This window comes from Dendrobates tinctorius, unplaced genomic scaffold (genome assembly GCF_039654945.1).
Source record: "Dendrobates tinctorius isolate UK_male_01 unplaced genomic scaffold, ASM3965494v1 ptg000011l, whole genome shotgun sequence".
NCBI classification, from domain to species: Eukaryota; Metazoa; Chordata; class Amphibia; order Anura; family Dendrobatidae; genus Dendrobates; species Dendrobates tinctorius.
In genome coordinates, this window is record NW_027361679.1 from 100,420,001 (window position 1) to 100,434,558 (window position 14,558).

General features: G+C 48.0%; 1 long non-coding RNA gene across 1 annotated transcript in view; it reads right to left on the minus strand.

The window, feature by feature from the left end:
• Positions 1-11,723, minus strand: part of LOC141100199 (uncharacterized) — a 19,005-nt gene extending 7,282 nt beyond the window's left edge. The window contains exon 1 of the long non-coding RNA XR_012234627.1: positions 11,666-11,723. This is a non-coding gene — a long non-coding RNA (uncharacterized lncRNA). The remainder of the gene's footprint in view (positions 1-11,665) is intronic.
• Positions 11,724-14,558: the final 2,835 nt, after the last annotated feature.

Below are 14,558 nucleotides of genomic sequence, written 5' to 3' on the forward strand. Positions count from 1 at the left end.
AGGTTTCCACCATGGTAGGCGAGAGTCTGATATGTTGTGGTAGAAAGTTCCAGAGTAGGGGAGATGCGCAGGAGAAGTCTTGTATGCGATTGTGAGAAGAGGAGATAAGAGGGGAGTACAGAAGGAGATCTTGTGAGGATCGGAGGTTTCGTGCAGGTAAGTACCAGGAGACTAGGTCACAGATGTATGGAAGACTCAGGTTGTGGATGGCTTTGTATGTCATGGTTAGAGTTTTGAACTGGAGTCTTTGGGCAGTGGGGAGCCAGTGCAGGGATTGACAGACGGGAGAGGCCGGGGAATAGCAGGGGGACAGGTGGATTAGTCAGGCAGCAAAGTTTAGAATAGATTGGAGGGGTGCGAGAGTGTTAGAGGGGAGGCCACAGAGCAGGAGGTTGCAGTAGTCAAGGCAGGAGATGATGAGGGCATGGACTACGGTTTTTGCAAATTCTTGGTTGAGGAATGTACGGATCCGTGAAATATTTTTGAGTTGAAGTCGGCAGGAAGTGGAAAAGGCTTGGATATGTGGTTTGAAAGAGAGATCAGTGTCAAGGATAACCCCGAGGCAGCGAGCTTGTGGGACTGGAGAGAGTGGACAGCCATTTACTTTAATGGATAGGTCCATTGGGGGGTCACGTTGGATGGGGGAAAGATGATTAATTCTGTTTTGTCCATATTAAGTTTTAGAGATCTAGCGGAGAAGAAGGATGAAATATCAGACAGACATTGATTGAGGGATTCTGTTTAGTAGGGAGGTGATATCTGGTCCAGAGATGTAGATCTGTGTGTCATCAGTATAGAGGTGATACTGAAAGGTATGAGATTCTTTGAGCTGTCCATGGCCGAAGGTGTAAATGGAGAAGAGAAGGGGCCCTAGGACTGAACCTTGCGGGACTCCGACAGATAGGGGGCACGGTGAGGAGGTGGTGTGCGAGTGGGAGACGCTGAATGTCCGGTCTGTTAGGTATGACGCAATCCAAGATAGAGCCAAGTCTGTGATACTAAGAGATGAGAGGTTCTGTAGTAATAGGGAATGGTCCACTGTGTCAAAGACAGAGGACAGGTCCAGGAGGAAGAGGATAGAGTGGTGTCGCTTCGCCTTGGCGACTCGTAGGTCATTGGTGACCTTAGTTGGGGCAGTTTCAGTGGAGTGGTGTGGCCGGAAGCTAGATTGTAATCGGTCACGGAGGGAGCAAGAAGAAAAGTGGGAGGACAGTTCAAGATGGACGTGTTGTTCCAGTAGTTTTGAGGCATAGGGGTGAAATGATATAGGGCGATAGTTAGATACAGAGGATGGGTCAAGAGAGGGCTTTTTGAGGATAGTTGTGATTGAGACATGTTTAAAGCTTGAGGGGAAAACACCAGTTGTTAGTGATAGGTTGAAGAGGTGGTTTAGGGTTGGGATGAAGACTGTGGTGAGGTTTGGAATGAAGTGGGATGGGATCTGTTACGTCGTCAGACACAGGGACTGCTGTTCCTGCCTCGGCCACTGGGAGGCGCCGAACTGTCACGTCGCCGTCAGATACAGGGACTGCTCTTCCTGCCTCGGCCACTGGGAGGAGCCGGACTGTCACGTCGCCGTCAGATACAGGGACTGCTGTTCCGGTCTCAACCACTGGGAGGCGCCGGGTGGTCATGTCACCGTTAGACTTGGGGACGGCTGTTCCTGCCTCGGCCACTAGGAGGCGCCGTGGTTTCCCCGTGGGTGGTGGTGACAGAGAAGGGGCTCCTGCTCAGGCATCTGGTGGGCACAGACTCCGCTCCTCTGTCAGTCATGAAAGGGTTGGTGCATCACCATCTGGCCTGGTCCTGGGGCGGTCCAAATGACATCATCAGACTGTGAACCTGTGAGGGATAGTCTGAACCTTCAAATACCTTGGGGCCTGTCTTGCAGGCCGCCAGATATAGTCTTGGTTTCCCCAGTGTGCTAGTTTGTTATTTGCTATCTTTGATTCTGACCTTTGCCTGGATTTCTGACTCTGCTCCTGCCTGACGATTTTGTACCTCTGCTGCCCTCCTGGTTTACGACTCTGACCTTAGCCTGGTTTTTGACGCTGCGACTGTCTAACGATTTTGTACCTCTGCCTCCCTCCCGGTTTATGACTCTGACCTTGGCCTGGATTTGACTCTGCTACCGCCTGGTTTAGACTTGGATTCCTGACTACGCTTTTGGTCCCGTTTTTTAACCCCTTTCTGGCGACCGTCCTGCTCTGGTCCGCTGATCTTATTCAGACAGCTACCTCCTGGGCTCTGCTGTAAATCCAGATCCCTGTTTAGGGGTAAAAGGTGTCGGGGTTGCTTGGGGTGCTGTCTTACTGCAGCCCAGACTCGCAGACGGACGTCACAGGATCGGGTCAAGTGCACAGGTAGTGTGATGTGATCTTGAGAGTAGAGTGGAGAGTCGATCTTATGTAATGGTGGAGACGTTGGTTTTGGAGGAGGAGGGCAGGGCAGTTAGGAGGAAGGGCACTGGAGGTTGTTGACCAAGTCTTCAGCTGAGATGAGTGGGGAGGGAGGAGTTTCTGGGGGGCGGAGGTGAGAATTGAAGGTGTTGAATAACTGTTTAGAGTTGTGAGACAGGGAGGATACGAGAGATGAGAAGTAGGTTTGTTTTGCTGCAGCGAGTGTGTCCTTGAAAGTAGTGAGGTACTGTTTGAATGCGATAAAGTCCTCATTGGAGTGGGATCTTTTCCATCTCCGCTCAGCAGCCCTGGAACCGAGGCCTCAGTTCTTTGGTCAGACTGGTATACCAGGGCTGTCTGTTGATTTTGCGAGGGGCAATGTTTGAGAGGGGCAACTGATTCCAGAGCTACAGCTATTGTGGTGTTATACAGAGCGGCAGCGGCATCCGCATTGTGTAGGGAACTTATGACTGTAAGAGGGAGGAGGGATTCAGACAATGAGTGTAGATCGAGGTGTTGAAGATTTCTGCGAGAGTGCAAGTTTTTGAGGTGGGGATTGTGGACCTGAGGAGGAGAGGGAAGAGAATGTAAGTAGGTGGTGGTCAGAGAGAGGAAGAGGTGAGTTAAAGAAGCTAGATAGGGAGCAGAGGCGGGTGAAGATGAGGTCTAGTGTGTGGCCATGTTTGTGAGTGGCTGCAGAAGACCATTGAGTGAGGCAGAAGGAGGAAGTGAGAGATAGAAGTTTAGTGGCAGCTGAGAGGGAAGTGTCAATGGGGATGTTGAAGTCGCCCAAGATGATAGTGGGGATATCAGTGGAAAGGAAATGAAGTAGCCAGGTGGTGAAGTGGTCAAAGGAGGTGGTGGCTGGCCCTGGAGGGCGGTATATGACAGCTAGTTGAAGGTTGGAGGGGGAGTAGATGCGCCCAGAGTGCACCTCAAAGGAACAGAGGGTGGCAGTGGGATTGGGGTGAAGGAGCAGTTATCTGACAGGAGAAAACCAAATCCGCCACCATGCTTGCTGCTGGGTCAGGGGGTGTGGGAAAGGTGGAATCCACCGTATGAGAGTGCAGCAGGAGAGGCTGTGTCAGAGGGGGTGAGCCAGGTTTCGGTGATGGCGAGGAACGAAAGTTTGTTAGTAATAAAAAGATCATGGATGAAGGAAAGTTTGTTGCAGACAGAGCGAGCGTTCCACAGAGCTCCGGTTAGTGAGACTGGGAAGCTGGGGCCGGGCGAATGTGTATAAGGTTGGAGTGGTTACGGAAAGTCGTGATTGGGCATGGATGGGAGGTAAAAATGACTGGGAATGTGGTGAGGAGGACCAAGATTTGGAGAGATATCACCGGCAGTGAAGAGGAGCAGTGAGAGTGTTAGCAGGTGGGAGCAGGAGAGGGCATGAGGGGGCAGTCTGTGTTTGGAGACAGAGGAATGTATGTTGAGAAACAGATCTGAGCAAGAGGTGAGATGGATTGCAAGGATTGAGGAAGAGATGAACAGTTCCTTGCTTGGTGTAGAGATTTGTGGGGTTATCAGAAAGTGAAGGATTATAGGGGTCAGAGTGGAAACAAACAGAGACATTGTTTACAGTGACTCTTTCCAGTTACCTTCTGTTCCCTTCTGGTTCAATTCTGGATTAATTCATATATTCATATCATCTCACACTTTTAAGATACACACTTATAGGATACACACTGCAGAGTAAAGTCTTGGCAGACTTGTGCTATGCAATATATGTGCTACAAAGTGCATTCAGGTGTGAAGATGAGAGGAGTGGTCTGTGCTCATCTTGGTCAGACAATTAAGAGTGGACCAGATGCATATGATCAAGACAAAGTAAACAAGGTCATAAATAACACTGGGGTAAAGCGGGGGTTAGTTGAAAGGCATACCAAGTGAATATTAGAAGCAGTTGTAAGAAGTCTGTATGGAAAGCTGGGTGACGTACCAAGTGAGTATTAGAAGCAGAGGTAAGAAGTCTGTATGGAAAGCTGGGTGACGTACCAAGTGAGTATTAGAAGCAGAGGTAAGAAGTCTGTATGGAAAGCTGGGTGACGTACCTGTAGGAAGAATAGATAGACATGCTGGTTAGAGTGCGATGGTGGCAGTTGGCAGGGCACAGTCTGCATGCATCATTCTGGATTAATTCATATATTCATATCATCTCACACTTTTAAGATACACACTTCTAGGATACACACTGCAGACTAAAGTCTTGGCAGACTTGTGCTATGCAATATGTGTGCTACAAAGTGCATTCAGGTGTGAAGGTGAGAGGAGTGGTCTGTGCTCATCTTGGTCAGACAATTAAGAGTGAACCAGATGCATATGATCAAGCCAAAGTAAACAAGGTCATAAATAACACTGGGGTAAAGCAGGGGGTTAGTTGAAAGGCATACCAAGTGAGTATTAGAAGCAGAGGTAAGAAGTCTGTATGGAAAGCTGGGTGACTGTTATGAATGGGAAAACAAGGAGGAAAAACCAGAGAAGTTGGTAACTATGCAGATTGCAGATCCCTGATCTTAACCGCACAACTAGAAGCAGTCGTGGAGCGTTCCTACGTTGGTCCTAGACGCCTCATCACAACCGGAAAACTACATAAGCCTAAAGCAGGAAAAGAGGAAAACTAACTGCCCCAGAGCAGACCCCAAAGGAAAGACAGCCCCCCACATGTATTGACGGTGAAACAAGATGAAAATACAAACAAAGGCAGGAAAATAGGCTGAGCAAACGATGGGGCCCGGATAACTAAAAAGGACAGAAAAGGAAAGACACTGTCTGCAATCTGCCAAAAAACAACCTACAAAAATGTTGTCTAACACTTCTGATAGCAAAATTAACCCTGAAGTCACTAGGCTTCTAAACCTATATCAGCACTCTGAAATATTCTGAGACAGAGCAAAAAAGAGGCCAATCTAATAAGGAACAAAAATCAGATTGGCAAATACTGATTAATAGGAGTGGAAATTCAGCATAGCCCCAGCAGGGGCAAGCTGATTACACAAAAAACTGAATTGACCAACAAGCGCAAGTGTGAAAATTAGCAAAAAACAAACTTAGCTTGAGAAGACTGGAAGAGAGCTGAAGTCCAGGACCTGAGAAGCAGACTGAATCACCAGCACCCGGCTAGGGCGTCGGCTGTCTTATATCCAGTCTGATACTCCAGAGATCCAATCGTTATCTTCCTCATCAGGTGGCCGATCACTACCACTTAAACCAACAGCACTACCTCCTGTCACCACCAGAGGGAGAACGGAAGGGGAACTCTCAACTGGTGGAGCAGAAAATGAGTTCATGACAGTACCCCCCCCTTGAGGAGGGGTCAACGAACCCTCATCCATGCCACCAGGCCGATCAGGATGGGCCCGGTGAAAAGCACAAACCAATTTATTGGCATGAATATCAGAGGCAGAGACCCAAGAATTATCCTCCTGGCCATAACCCTTCCATTTGACCAAATGCTGGAGTCTCCGTCTAACCAAACAAGAATCCAATATTTTCTCTACCTCATATTCCACATTGCCTTTAACCAATACAGGATCAGGAGGTGCCGCCACAGGAACTACTGGCTCAACAAACCTCTTCAACAGTGACTTGTAAAATACGTTATGGATTTTGAACGTAACTGGAAGAGCCAATTGAAAAGAAACAGGATTAAGAATCTCCAAAATCTTATAAGGTCCAATAAATCTTGGCTTAAATTTTGGAGATGCAACCTTCATAGGAATATTCTTAGACGACAACCAAACCATATCACCCACTTTAAACCGGGGACCAATGGTCCTATGCCGGTTGGAAAAACGCTGGGCCTTTTCCTGAGAGAATGACAACTTATCTGTCACGTCGCCATCAGACTCGGGGCCCGCTGTTCCGCCCTCAGCCACTAGGAGGCGACGGACTGTCACGCCGCCCTCGGGCTCGGGGCCTGCTGTCCAGGCCTCGGCCACCAGGAGACGCCGGACTGACATGTCGTCGTCGATCTCGGGGCCTGCTGTTCCGCCCTCAACCACTAGGAGGCGCCGTGGCTCGCGCCCGAGTGAGGGCGGCAACAATGAAAGGGCTTCTGCGCAGGCGTCTACTGGATGCAGACTCCGCTCCTCTGTCAGTCATGAAGGGGCTGGTGCATCATCATCAGGTCTGGTCCTGGGGGCGGTCCTGATGACATCACCAGCCCGGGAGCCTATGAGGGACGACCTGATCCCTCAAATACCTTGGGACTGGGCTTGCAAGCCGCCGGATATATTCTTGGTTCCCCTACGTGTTGCTTGTGATTGCCTATCGTTAACTCCGACCTCAGCCTGAACTTCTGACTACTCTGTTGCCTGCCGTTTTTGTACCTTGCATTTCTCCTGATTACTGACGCTGACCTTGGCCTGGATTCCTGACCCCCTCTACTGCCTGACGATTTTGTACCTCCGCTACTCTCCCGGTTTTTGACCTCTGCCTGGACTCTCGACTCTGCCTCTGCCTGCCGTTTCTGTACCTCCACTGCTCGCCTGGTTTCCGACTCCATTTTTGGCTCCCTTCCTGCTTTTCTATTGCGACCGTTCTGCTCTGGCACTCTGCTCCTGTTCAGACAGTGCTTCCTGGGCTCTGCAGTAAATCCAGATCCCTGTATAGGGGTAAAGGGTGTCGGTGCTACTCGGGGCGCTGTCTGTCTGCAGCCCAGACTTGCAGACGGACGCGACATTATCCACCACTTGGTCCCATATCTGCTGCATTCTCACAACCACAGTGTCCACACCTGGGCAGGACGAAGATTCCACTTGCCCTGAAGAGAATCGAGGATGAAACCCAAAATTACAGAAAAAGGGTGACATCAGAGTGGCAGAACTAGCTCTATTGTTCAGCGCAATTTTGGCCAAGGACAAAAATGAGACCCAATCATCTTGATCAGCAGATATAAAACATCTTAAATAAGACTCCAGGGTCTGGTTTGTTCTCTCAGTCTGCCCATTGGTCTGGGGATGAAACGCGGAGGAGAAGGATAACTGAATTCCCAGATTGGAACAAAAGGCTTTCCAGAATCTGGAAACAAACTGGACCCCTCTATCGGACACAATGTTCTCAGGAATCCCGTGTAACCGTACCATCTGTTGTAAAAACAAGGGCACCAACTCAGCGGAGGATGGCAACTTTGGGAGTGGTACAAGATGGACCATCTTCGAAAATCTATCACAAATCACCCAGATAACAGTCATTCTCTTAGAGACAGGAAGATCAGAAATAAAATCCATTGAGATATGGGTCCATGGCCTCTTGGGCACCGGCAGGGGCATCAGCAACCCACTAGAACGAGAACAGGGTTTAGACCGAGAACAAGTCCCACAGGACTGTACAAAATTCCTGACATCACGAGATAAGGCAGGCCACCAAAACGACCGACTCACCAAATCTCTGATACCAAAAATACCCGGATGACCAGCCAATGCGGAGCAATGGACTTCAGACATCACTCTCTTTCTCCACTGGTCAGGAACATACAATCTTCCCATAGGGCAACGCTCAGGTTTATTCTCCTGAAATTCCTCCAGGGCGCGTCTCAAATCATGCGAAATGGCAAAAAGAACTACCCCCTCACCTAGGATAGTAGTAGGCTCGGTCACATTAAGAGAATCAGCACAGAAACTCCTAGAAAGGGCATCTGCCTTAACATTCTTAGTGCCCGGAAGAAAAGAGACCACAAAATTAAAACGCGTGAAAAACAGGGCCAGTCTAGCCTGTCTAGGATTCAAGCGTTTGACCGACTCCAGATAAATCAGATTCTTGTGATCGGTGAGGACCACAAATTGATGTCTAGCCAATGTCTCCACTCCTCAAATGCCCATTTCATGGCCAACAATTCCCGATTCCCCACGTCATAGTTGCGCTCAGATGGGGAAAACTTTCAAGAAAAGAAGGCACAGGGATTCATCTTAGAAGTCACAGGGTCTTTTTGGGACAACACAGCTCCTGCACCAATCTCAGAAGCGTCCACCTCCACTTGAAATGGAAGTGAGACATCAGGTTGCCGTAAAACTGGAGCTGAAGTAAATCTCCGCTTAAGCTCCTGAAATGCTGAGACAGCTTCAGGAGACCAATTCAGCACATCAGCTCCCTTCTTAGTCAGATCAGTCAGTGGTTTGACAATACTAGAAAAATTACCTATAAATTTACGATAGAAATTAGAAAAACCCCAAAACTTCTGGAGAGCCTTCAAAGAAGTAGGCTGAACCCAATCATAAATAGCCTGTACCTTAGCCGGGTCCATTTCAATAGTCGATGGAGACAAGATAAATCCCAAAAATGAAATCCTCTGTACACCAAAGAGGCACTTCGATCCCTTAACAAACAGGGAATTCTCCCTCAAAATCCGGAACACAGTCCGGACATGTTCCACATGGAATCCCAATCACTAGAAAAGACCAAAATATCATCCAGATAGATGATCAAAAACTTATCCACAAAGTCTCGGAAAATATCATTCATAAAGGACTGGAAGACAGAAGGGGCATTAGAGAGCCCAAAAGGCATCACCAGGTACTCAAAATGTCCCTTCGGAGTATTAAACGCCGTCTTCCATTCATCCCCGTGCTTGATGCGAATAAGATTACACGCCCCCCTGAGGTCAAGCTTAGTAAACCAGCAGGCACTCTTAACTCTGGAGAATAAATCAGACATCAGAGGTAACGGGTACTGATATTTAACCGTCATCTTGTTAAGGGAACGATAATCAATACACGGTCTTAATGAACCGTCTTTCTTGGCCACAAAAAAAAACCCAGCGCCTAAAGGTGACGAGGATGGTCTAATATGACCCTTCTCCAACGACTCCTTAATATAGGATCGCATAGCATCATGTTCGGGTACAGATAAGTTGAAAAGCCGACCCTTGGGAAATGTACACCCAGGCATCAACTCAATTGCACAGTCATAACTCCTATGAGGAGGCAAAGACGCAGACTTACTCTCACTAAAAACATCAGAGAAATCAGCCAGATAATCAGGAATATCATGAGACTGAGGAGAGGTGGAGAAAAAAGGAGCGTCCTGAGAACAGACTGACAACCCAAACTCACCACAGACACAGATTTCCAATCCAAAACTGGGTAATGAGGTTGCAACCAGGGGAACAATAGTATCATGCAAATTATGCAGCACCAAAAATTTACACTTTTCTTGGTGGTCTGGGGCAACTCTCATTATCACCTGGGTCCAAAACTGGAGTTTATTCTCCGCCAAAGGAGTAGCATCAATACCCCTCAAAGGAATAGGCGTCTGCAAAGGCATCATGGACAAACCACAACGTTTAGCAAAGTCCAAATCCATCAGATTCAGAGCTGCTCCTGAATCCACAAGAGCCTTAGTGGAAAATGTGGACAAGGAGCAGATCAGAGTAATTGCCAAAAGGAACTTAGGTTGTATACTGCCCACAGCAAATGTGTGTGCAAAACGTTTCTCTCGTTTAGGGCAGACAGAAATAGTATGAGAGGTGTCTCCACAGAAAAAACACAGCTTATTACGCCTTCTAAACTCCCGACGTTGCGCACTAGACAAAACCCCATCACATTGCATAGGTTCAGACATTTGTTCAAAAGGTGGCAGCGCCGCCCGTGTAGTTTTACGTTCACGTAAACGCCGATCAACTTTAATGGCTAATGACATAGAGACATCCAGACCAGAGGGAACAGGAAATCCCACCATAACATCTTTTACGGTCTCTGACAAACCTTTCCGAAAGAGAGCTGCCAATGCACTATCATTCCATGTAGTAAGGACCGCCCACTTTTTGAATTTTTGACAGTACAACTCTGCAGGATCCTGACCCTGGTTTAATGCCAACAGGGTTCTCTCAGCTTGATCAACGGCATTAGGTTCATCATACAACAACCCCAAGGCCTGAAAAAATTCATCCACATTAGTCAGAATAAGATTTTCAGGTGTCAGAGAAAAAGCCCAATCTTGGGGATCGCCGCGCAGCAAGGAGATGACAATTTTTACCTGCTGCACAGAGCTCTCCGATGAGTTAGGCTTCAAAGCAAGAAATAATTTGCAATTATTCTTAAAATTCAGAAATTTAGACCGATCCCCAGAAAACACATCAGGAGTAGGAATCTTGGGTTCAGCAGCATGTGACTGAATAAGATAGGCGGAAATTCCCTGCACTTCAGCAGCAAGTTGCTCCACACGATCAGACAATTGCTTAATCTCCATTAGGAAAAAAATCCTCCTACGGCCCCAGAGAAAAAGAGGAAAAATTACATAATAAAAAATAAAAAAAATTCTGACACTTTTTTCTCTTTTTTTTTTTTTTCTTTCTCTAACAATTCTTTCCTGCTTTTGAGTACCCTAGAATCTGCGGTATGACTGGTGATTCTGTTATGAATGGGAAACCGAGGAGGAAAAAAAGACAACAAGCTAAGTCTCAGAAAACCAGAGAAGTTGGTAACTATGCAGATTGCAGATCCCTGATCTTACCCGCACAACTAGCAGCAGTCGTGGAGCATTCCTAAGTTGGTCCTAGATGCCTCGTCACAACCGGAGAGCTACATAAGCCTAAAGCAGGAAAAGAGGAAAACTAACTGCCCCAGAGCAGACCCCAAAGGAAAGACAGCCCCCCACATGTATTGACGGTGAAACAAGATGAAAATACAAACAAAGGCAGGAAAATAGGCTGAGCAAATGATGGGGCCCGGCTAACTAAAAAGGACAGAAAAGGAAAGACACTGTCTGCAATCTGCCAAAAGAAAAAAACAACAAAAATATTGTCCAACACTTCTGATAGCAAAATTAACCCTGAAGTCACTAGACTTCTAAACCTATATCAGCACTCTGAAATATTCTGAGACAGAGCAAAAAAGAGGCCAATCTAATAAGGGGCAAAAAGCAGATTGGCAAATACTGATTAATAAGAGTGGAATTTCAGCATAGCCCCAGCAGGGGCAGGCTGATTACACAAAAATCTGAATTGACCAACAAGCGCAAGTGTGAACATTAGCAAAAAACAAACTTAACTTGAGAAGACTGGAAGAGAGCTGAAGTCCAGGACCTGAGAAGCAGACTGAATCACCAGCACCCGGCTAGGGCGTCGGCTGTCTTATATCCAGTCTGATACTCCAGAGATCCAATCGTTATCTTCCTCATCAGGTGGCAGATCACTACCACTTAAACCAACCGCACTACCTCCTGTCAAAACCAGAGGGAGAACGGAAGGGGAACTCTCAACTGGTTGAGCAGAAAATGAGTTCATGACACAGAGGTAAGAAGTCTGTATGGAAAGCTGAGTGACGTACCAAGTGAGTATTAGAAGCAGAGGTAAGAAGTCTCTATGGAAAGCTGGGTGATGTACCTGTAGGGAGAATAGATAGACATGCTGGTTAGAGTGCGATGGTGGCAGATGGCAGGGCACAGTCTGTATGCATCATTCTGGATTAATTCATATATTCATATTATCTCACACTTTTAAGATACACACTTCTAGGATACACACTGCAGACTAAAGTCTTGGCAGACTTGTCCCATTTGGGCTTTAATGGATATTAAATTTAGAGGGTGTGTTCTAGCATCATCCGGTATGTCTCGCAATATTGAGCTTACGTAATGTCTAATTTGAGAGAAAAAAGACAGTAAAATTGTCTTCTGTAAGGATTGGGTATTTGAAAACCATGTCCTCTAAGGTAAGAAGGCATTGATTATTTGCTAGTGTATCTTGGACCAGTCTACACCCATTGTTTCCAAGCACCTTGTAAAGGGGAGGTGGCTTGCCTTGTAGAAAAGAGGGGTTACCTTTAAAGGGAAGAAACATCGAGATGTGGGGATCAAGACCGCTAACTCGTCTAGCTTGACGCCATCCTAAGATTACCGACCATAATAGAAGATTATCTCTAACCTCCACTGAAATTTCAGCATTTCATAGGTGAAGCAATGCTGGGAGGCTGAAGGGTCTACACATGGCCTCATCTATTGGGGTATTAGTGAAGCGATTAAAGGCATATATCCAATCAAGGGAATGGCGAAGAGCAGGCGCTATACTGTAGAGGCATAAATTTGGGAGATTAAGTCCACCCAAAGATTTGGTTTGCTGTAGCTGAAAAACACTAATTCTAGAGCCCTCTTCTGCACCCCAAATAAATTGGCGGAAGGCTTGTGTCAGTAGCCTATCATCAGTGTTAGACGTCGGGTTCCTGCCTCTGCACATGAATCCTGAGCCTTGCCGTCTACCTTTCCTCTTCGGCCGCAGGGGAGCCTGCTCAGCAAAGACGTCGTTCTCAGTGTCTTGCTCAGTCTACTACTGTTGGCTTGATTACTGCTGCTAATCAGGATTCAGCTATAGTAACCTGCAATAGCCAGCAGCGAGCAGCTCCTGGGACTAAGTCCTTCTTTCGGTCCACTGAGCATGCCCGTGGGAAGTCCTCTTATTGGAGGTCTGAGGTCACATGCTCAGGTCCTATTGCTGCTTCCATTAGACCACCAGGAAGGTCTCAGAAGGACGTTGCTATAAAAGAGTAGCATGGCCGCACGGCCATGCGCTAGTATAGACTCAAATACTTATGGAATGTATGATGATGGATGCATGTATCTGGTGACTGACTCCTTATGAAACTCCTACCCTTGGTTGTGTCTGTTGTTAAGGTTTAGCGGTTAGAGTCAGCGCCTGTGTTAGGGCTGGCGGAACGCACCAAATTATAAAATAGTAGGTGCGTTCGCAGCCCAGGGTCCACCGTGCAGAGGTGGTACACTGCTGCTAAGTAATGGCAGAAGAATTACGCGGTGTGAAACCAGTCACACGTGGGTTACATAACCCAATGTGAACAGGGCGAACTCTGTTACTGCACAGAGCCGCACCACCGCTGAAAGTAGATGCCAGAGCCTGTTAACTCACAGAGCTCGGCCAAAAGAGCGCACAGTGTATGGCCACAGACACAGAACTCCTAGAGTCCTTCTAGGCCCACTGAATGCGCGGCGTCGCTGCCGCGAGCGCCGCTATAGACGCTGGCTATGGAGCACGTGCAATGAGGCTTGCCGAGTCCCTGGTGAGGCGAGATGCCTGACTCAATCTCAGACCTACCTGCGCCTAAGCCTGGGCGCTAGCAGGCTAGGCTACACAACACATGCGTACCAAGGGTAGGGGTTTCTTAATGAGTCATTCACCAGAGACATTCATATGTGCATACATCACTCACTCCACATAGTCTGTAAATACAGTTTATACTAGCGCATGGGCGAGCGGCCATGCAAACCTTTTATAGCCACGGGCGTCCGGGACCTTCCTGGCTTCTCGGATGGACCAATCCGAACACGAGCAGGATCTGTGCATGTGACCCTCAATCTAGAAATGGGAGATCACTCCACGGGCATGCTCAGTGGCCCGACATGAGGACTTAGTCCCTGGAAAATCTCGCTGCTGAGCAGCATGCATTGTCATAGCTGTGCCAGAGGTGGCAGCAGCAAGCAAACCCACGGAGTTGGCTTGGGCAGAGTGCTGGGACTGACGAACCTGCTGAGCAGGCTCCACTGTGGCCGAAGAAGAATGGGAGACCGCTGGGTGCAAGGCTCTGGATTCCTGCTGTGCAGTGGCAGGAACCCGACGCCTAACATTCTGTCAGTGGCTAGTGTATACGCCACAGTGTAGTCCAGTCTTCTGCACACTAGCGTCCGATGGTGTCGCCCACTGCAGGGCACTATCATACCGCGGCAAGTGACAGCCACGCCTGTGCAACACCTTGTGCAACCTGTGCGCTTATCTGGCCCAATCCTGGGCGATTAGTGGCATCCACCTGAGCGGCACTGTGCACACTTGCACGCATTATTCATTATAGTGACTCTTGCTGGCACCGCAGTCACGGCGCCGAGCGATAGCGGTCTAGAGGGACTGCGGTCTAAGGGCCGAGTCCTGTGATCTTACGCTATGCGCTTCCTCTGCCGAGTCCTGTGGGGTTAGCAGGCTTCAGCGTTTCTTTCAGCGGCTCTGTGAAGTAACAGAGTTCGCCCCTGTGCACACTGGGTCAGTGGTTATCCCGCCGGTGTTCACTTAGTACTCCGCCATTACTAAGCAGCTGTTTTCCATCTCTGCACGGTGGACCCCGGGTTGCGATCACACTTCCTTATATTTTATATTTAGTGCGATCCGCAACCCTTACAATCGGCATTAGAAAGTAGAACCGAGAGCGTCTGTAAAGGAAAGAG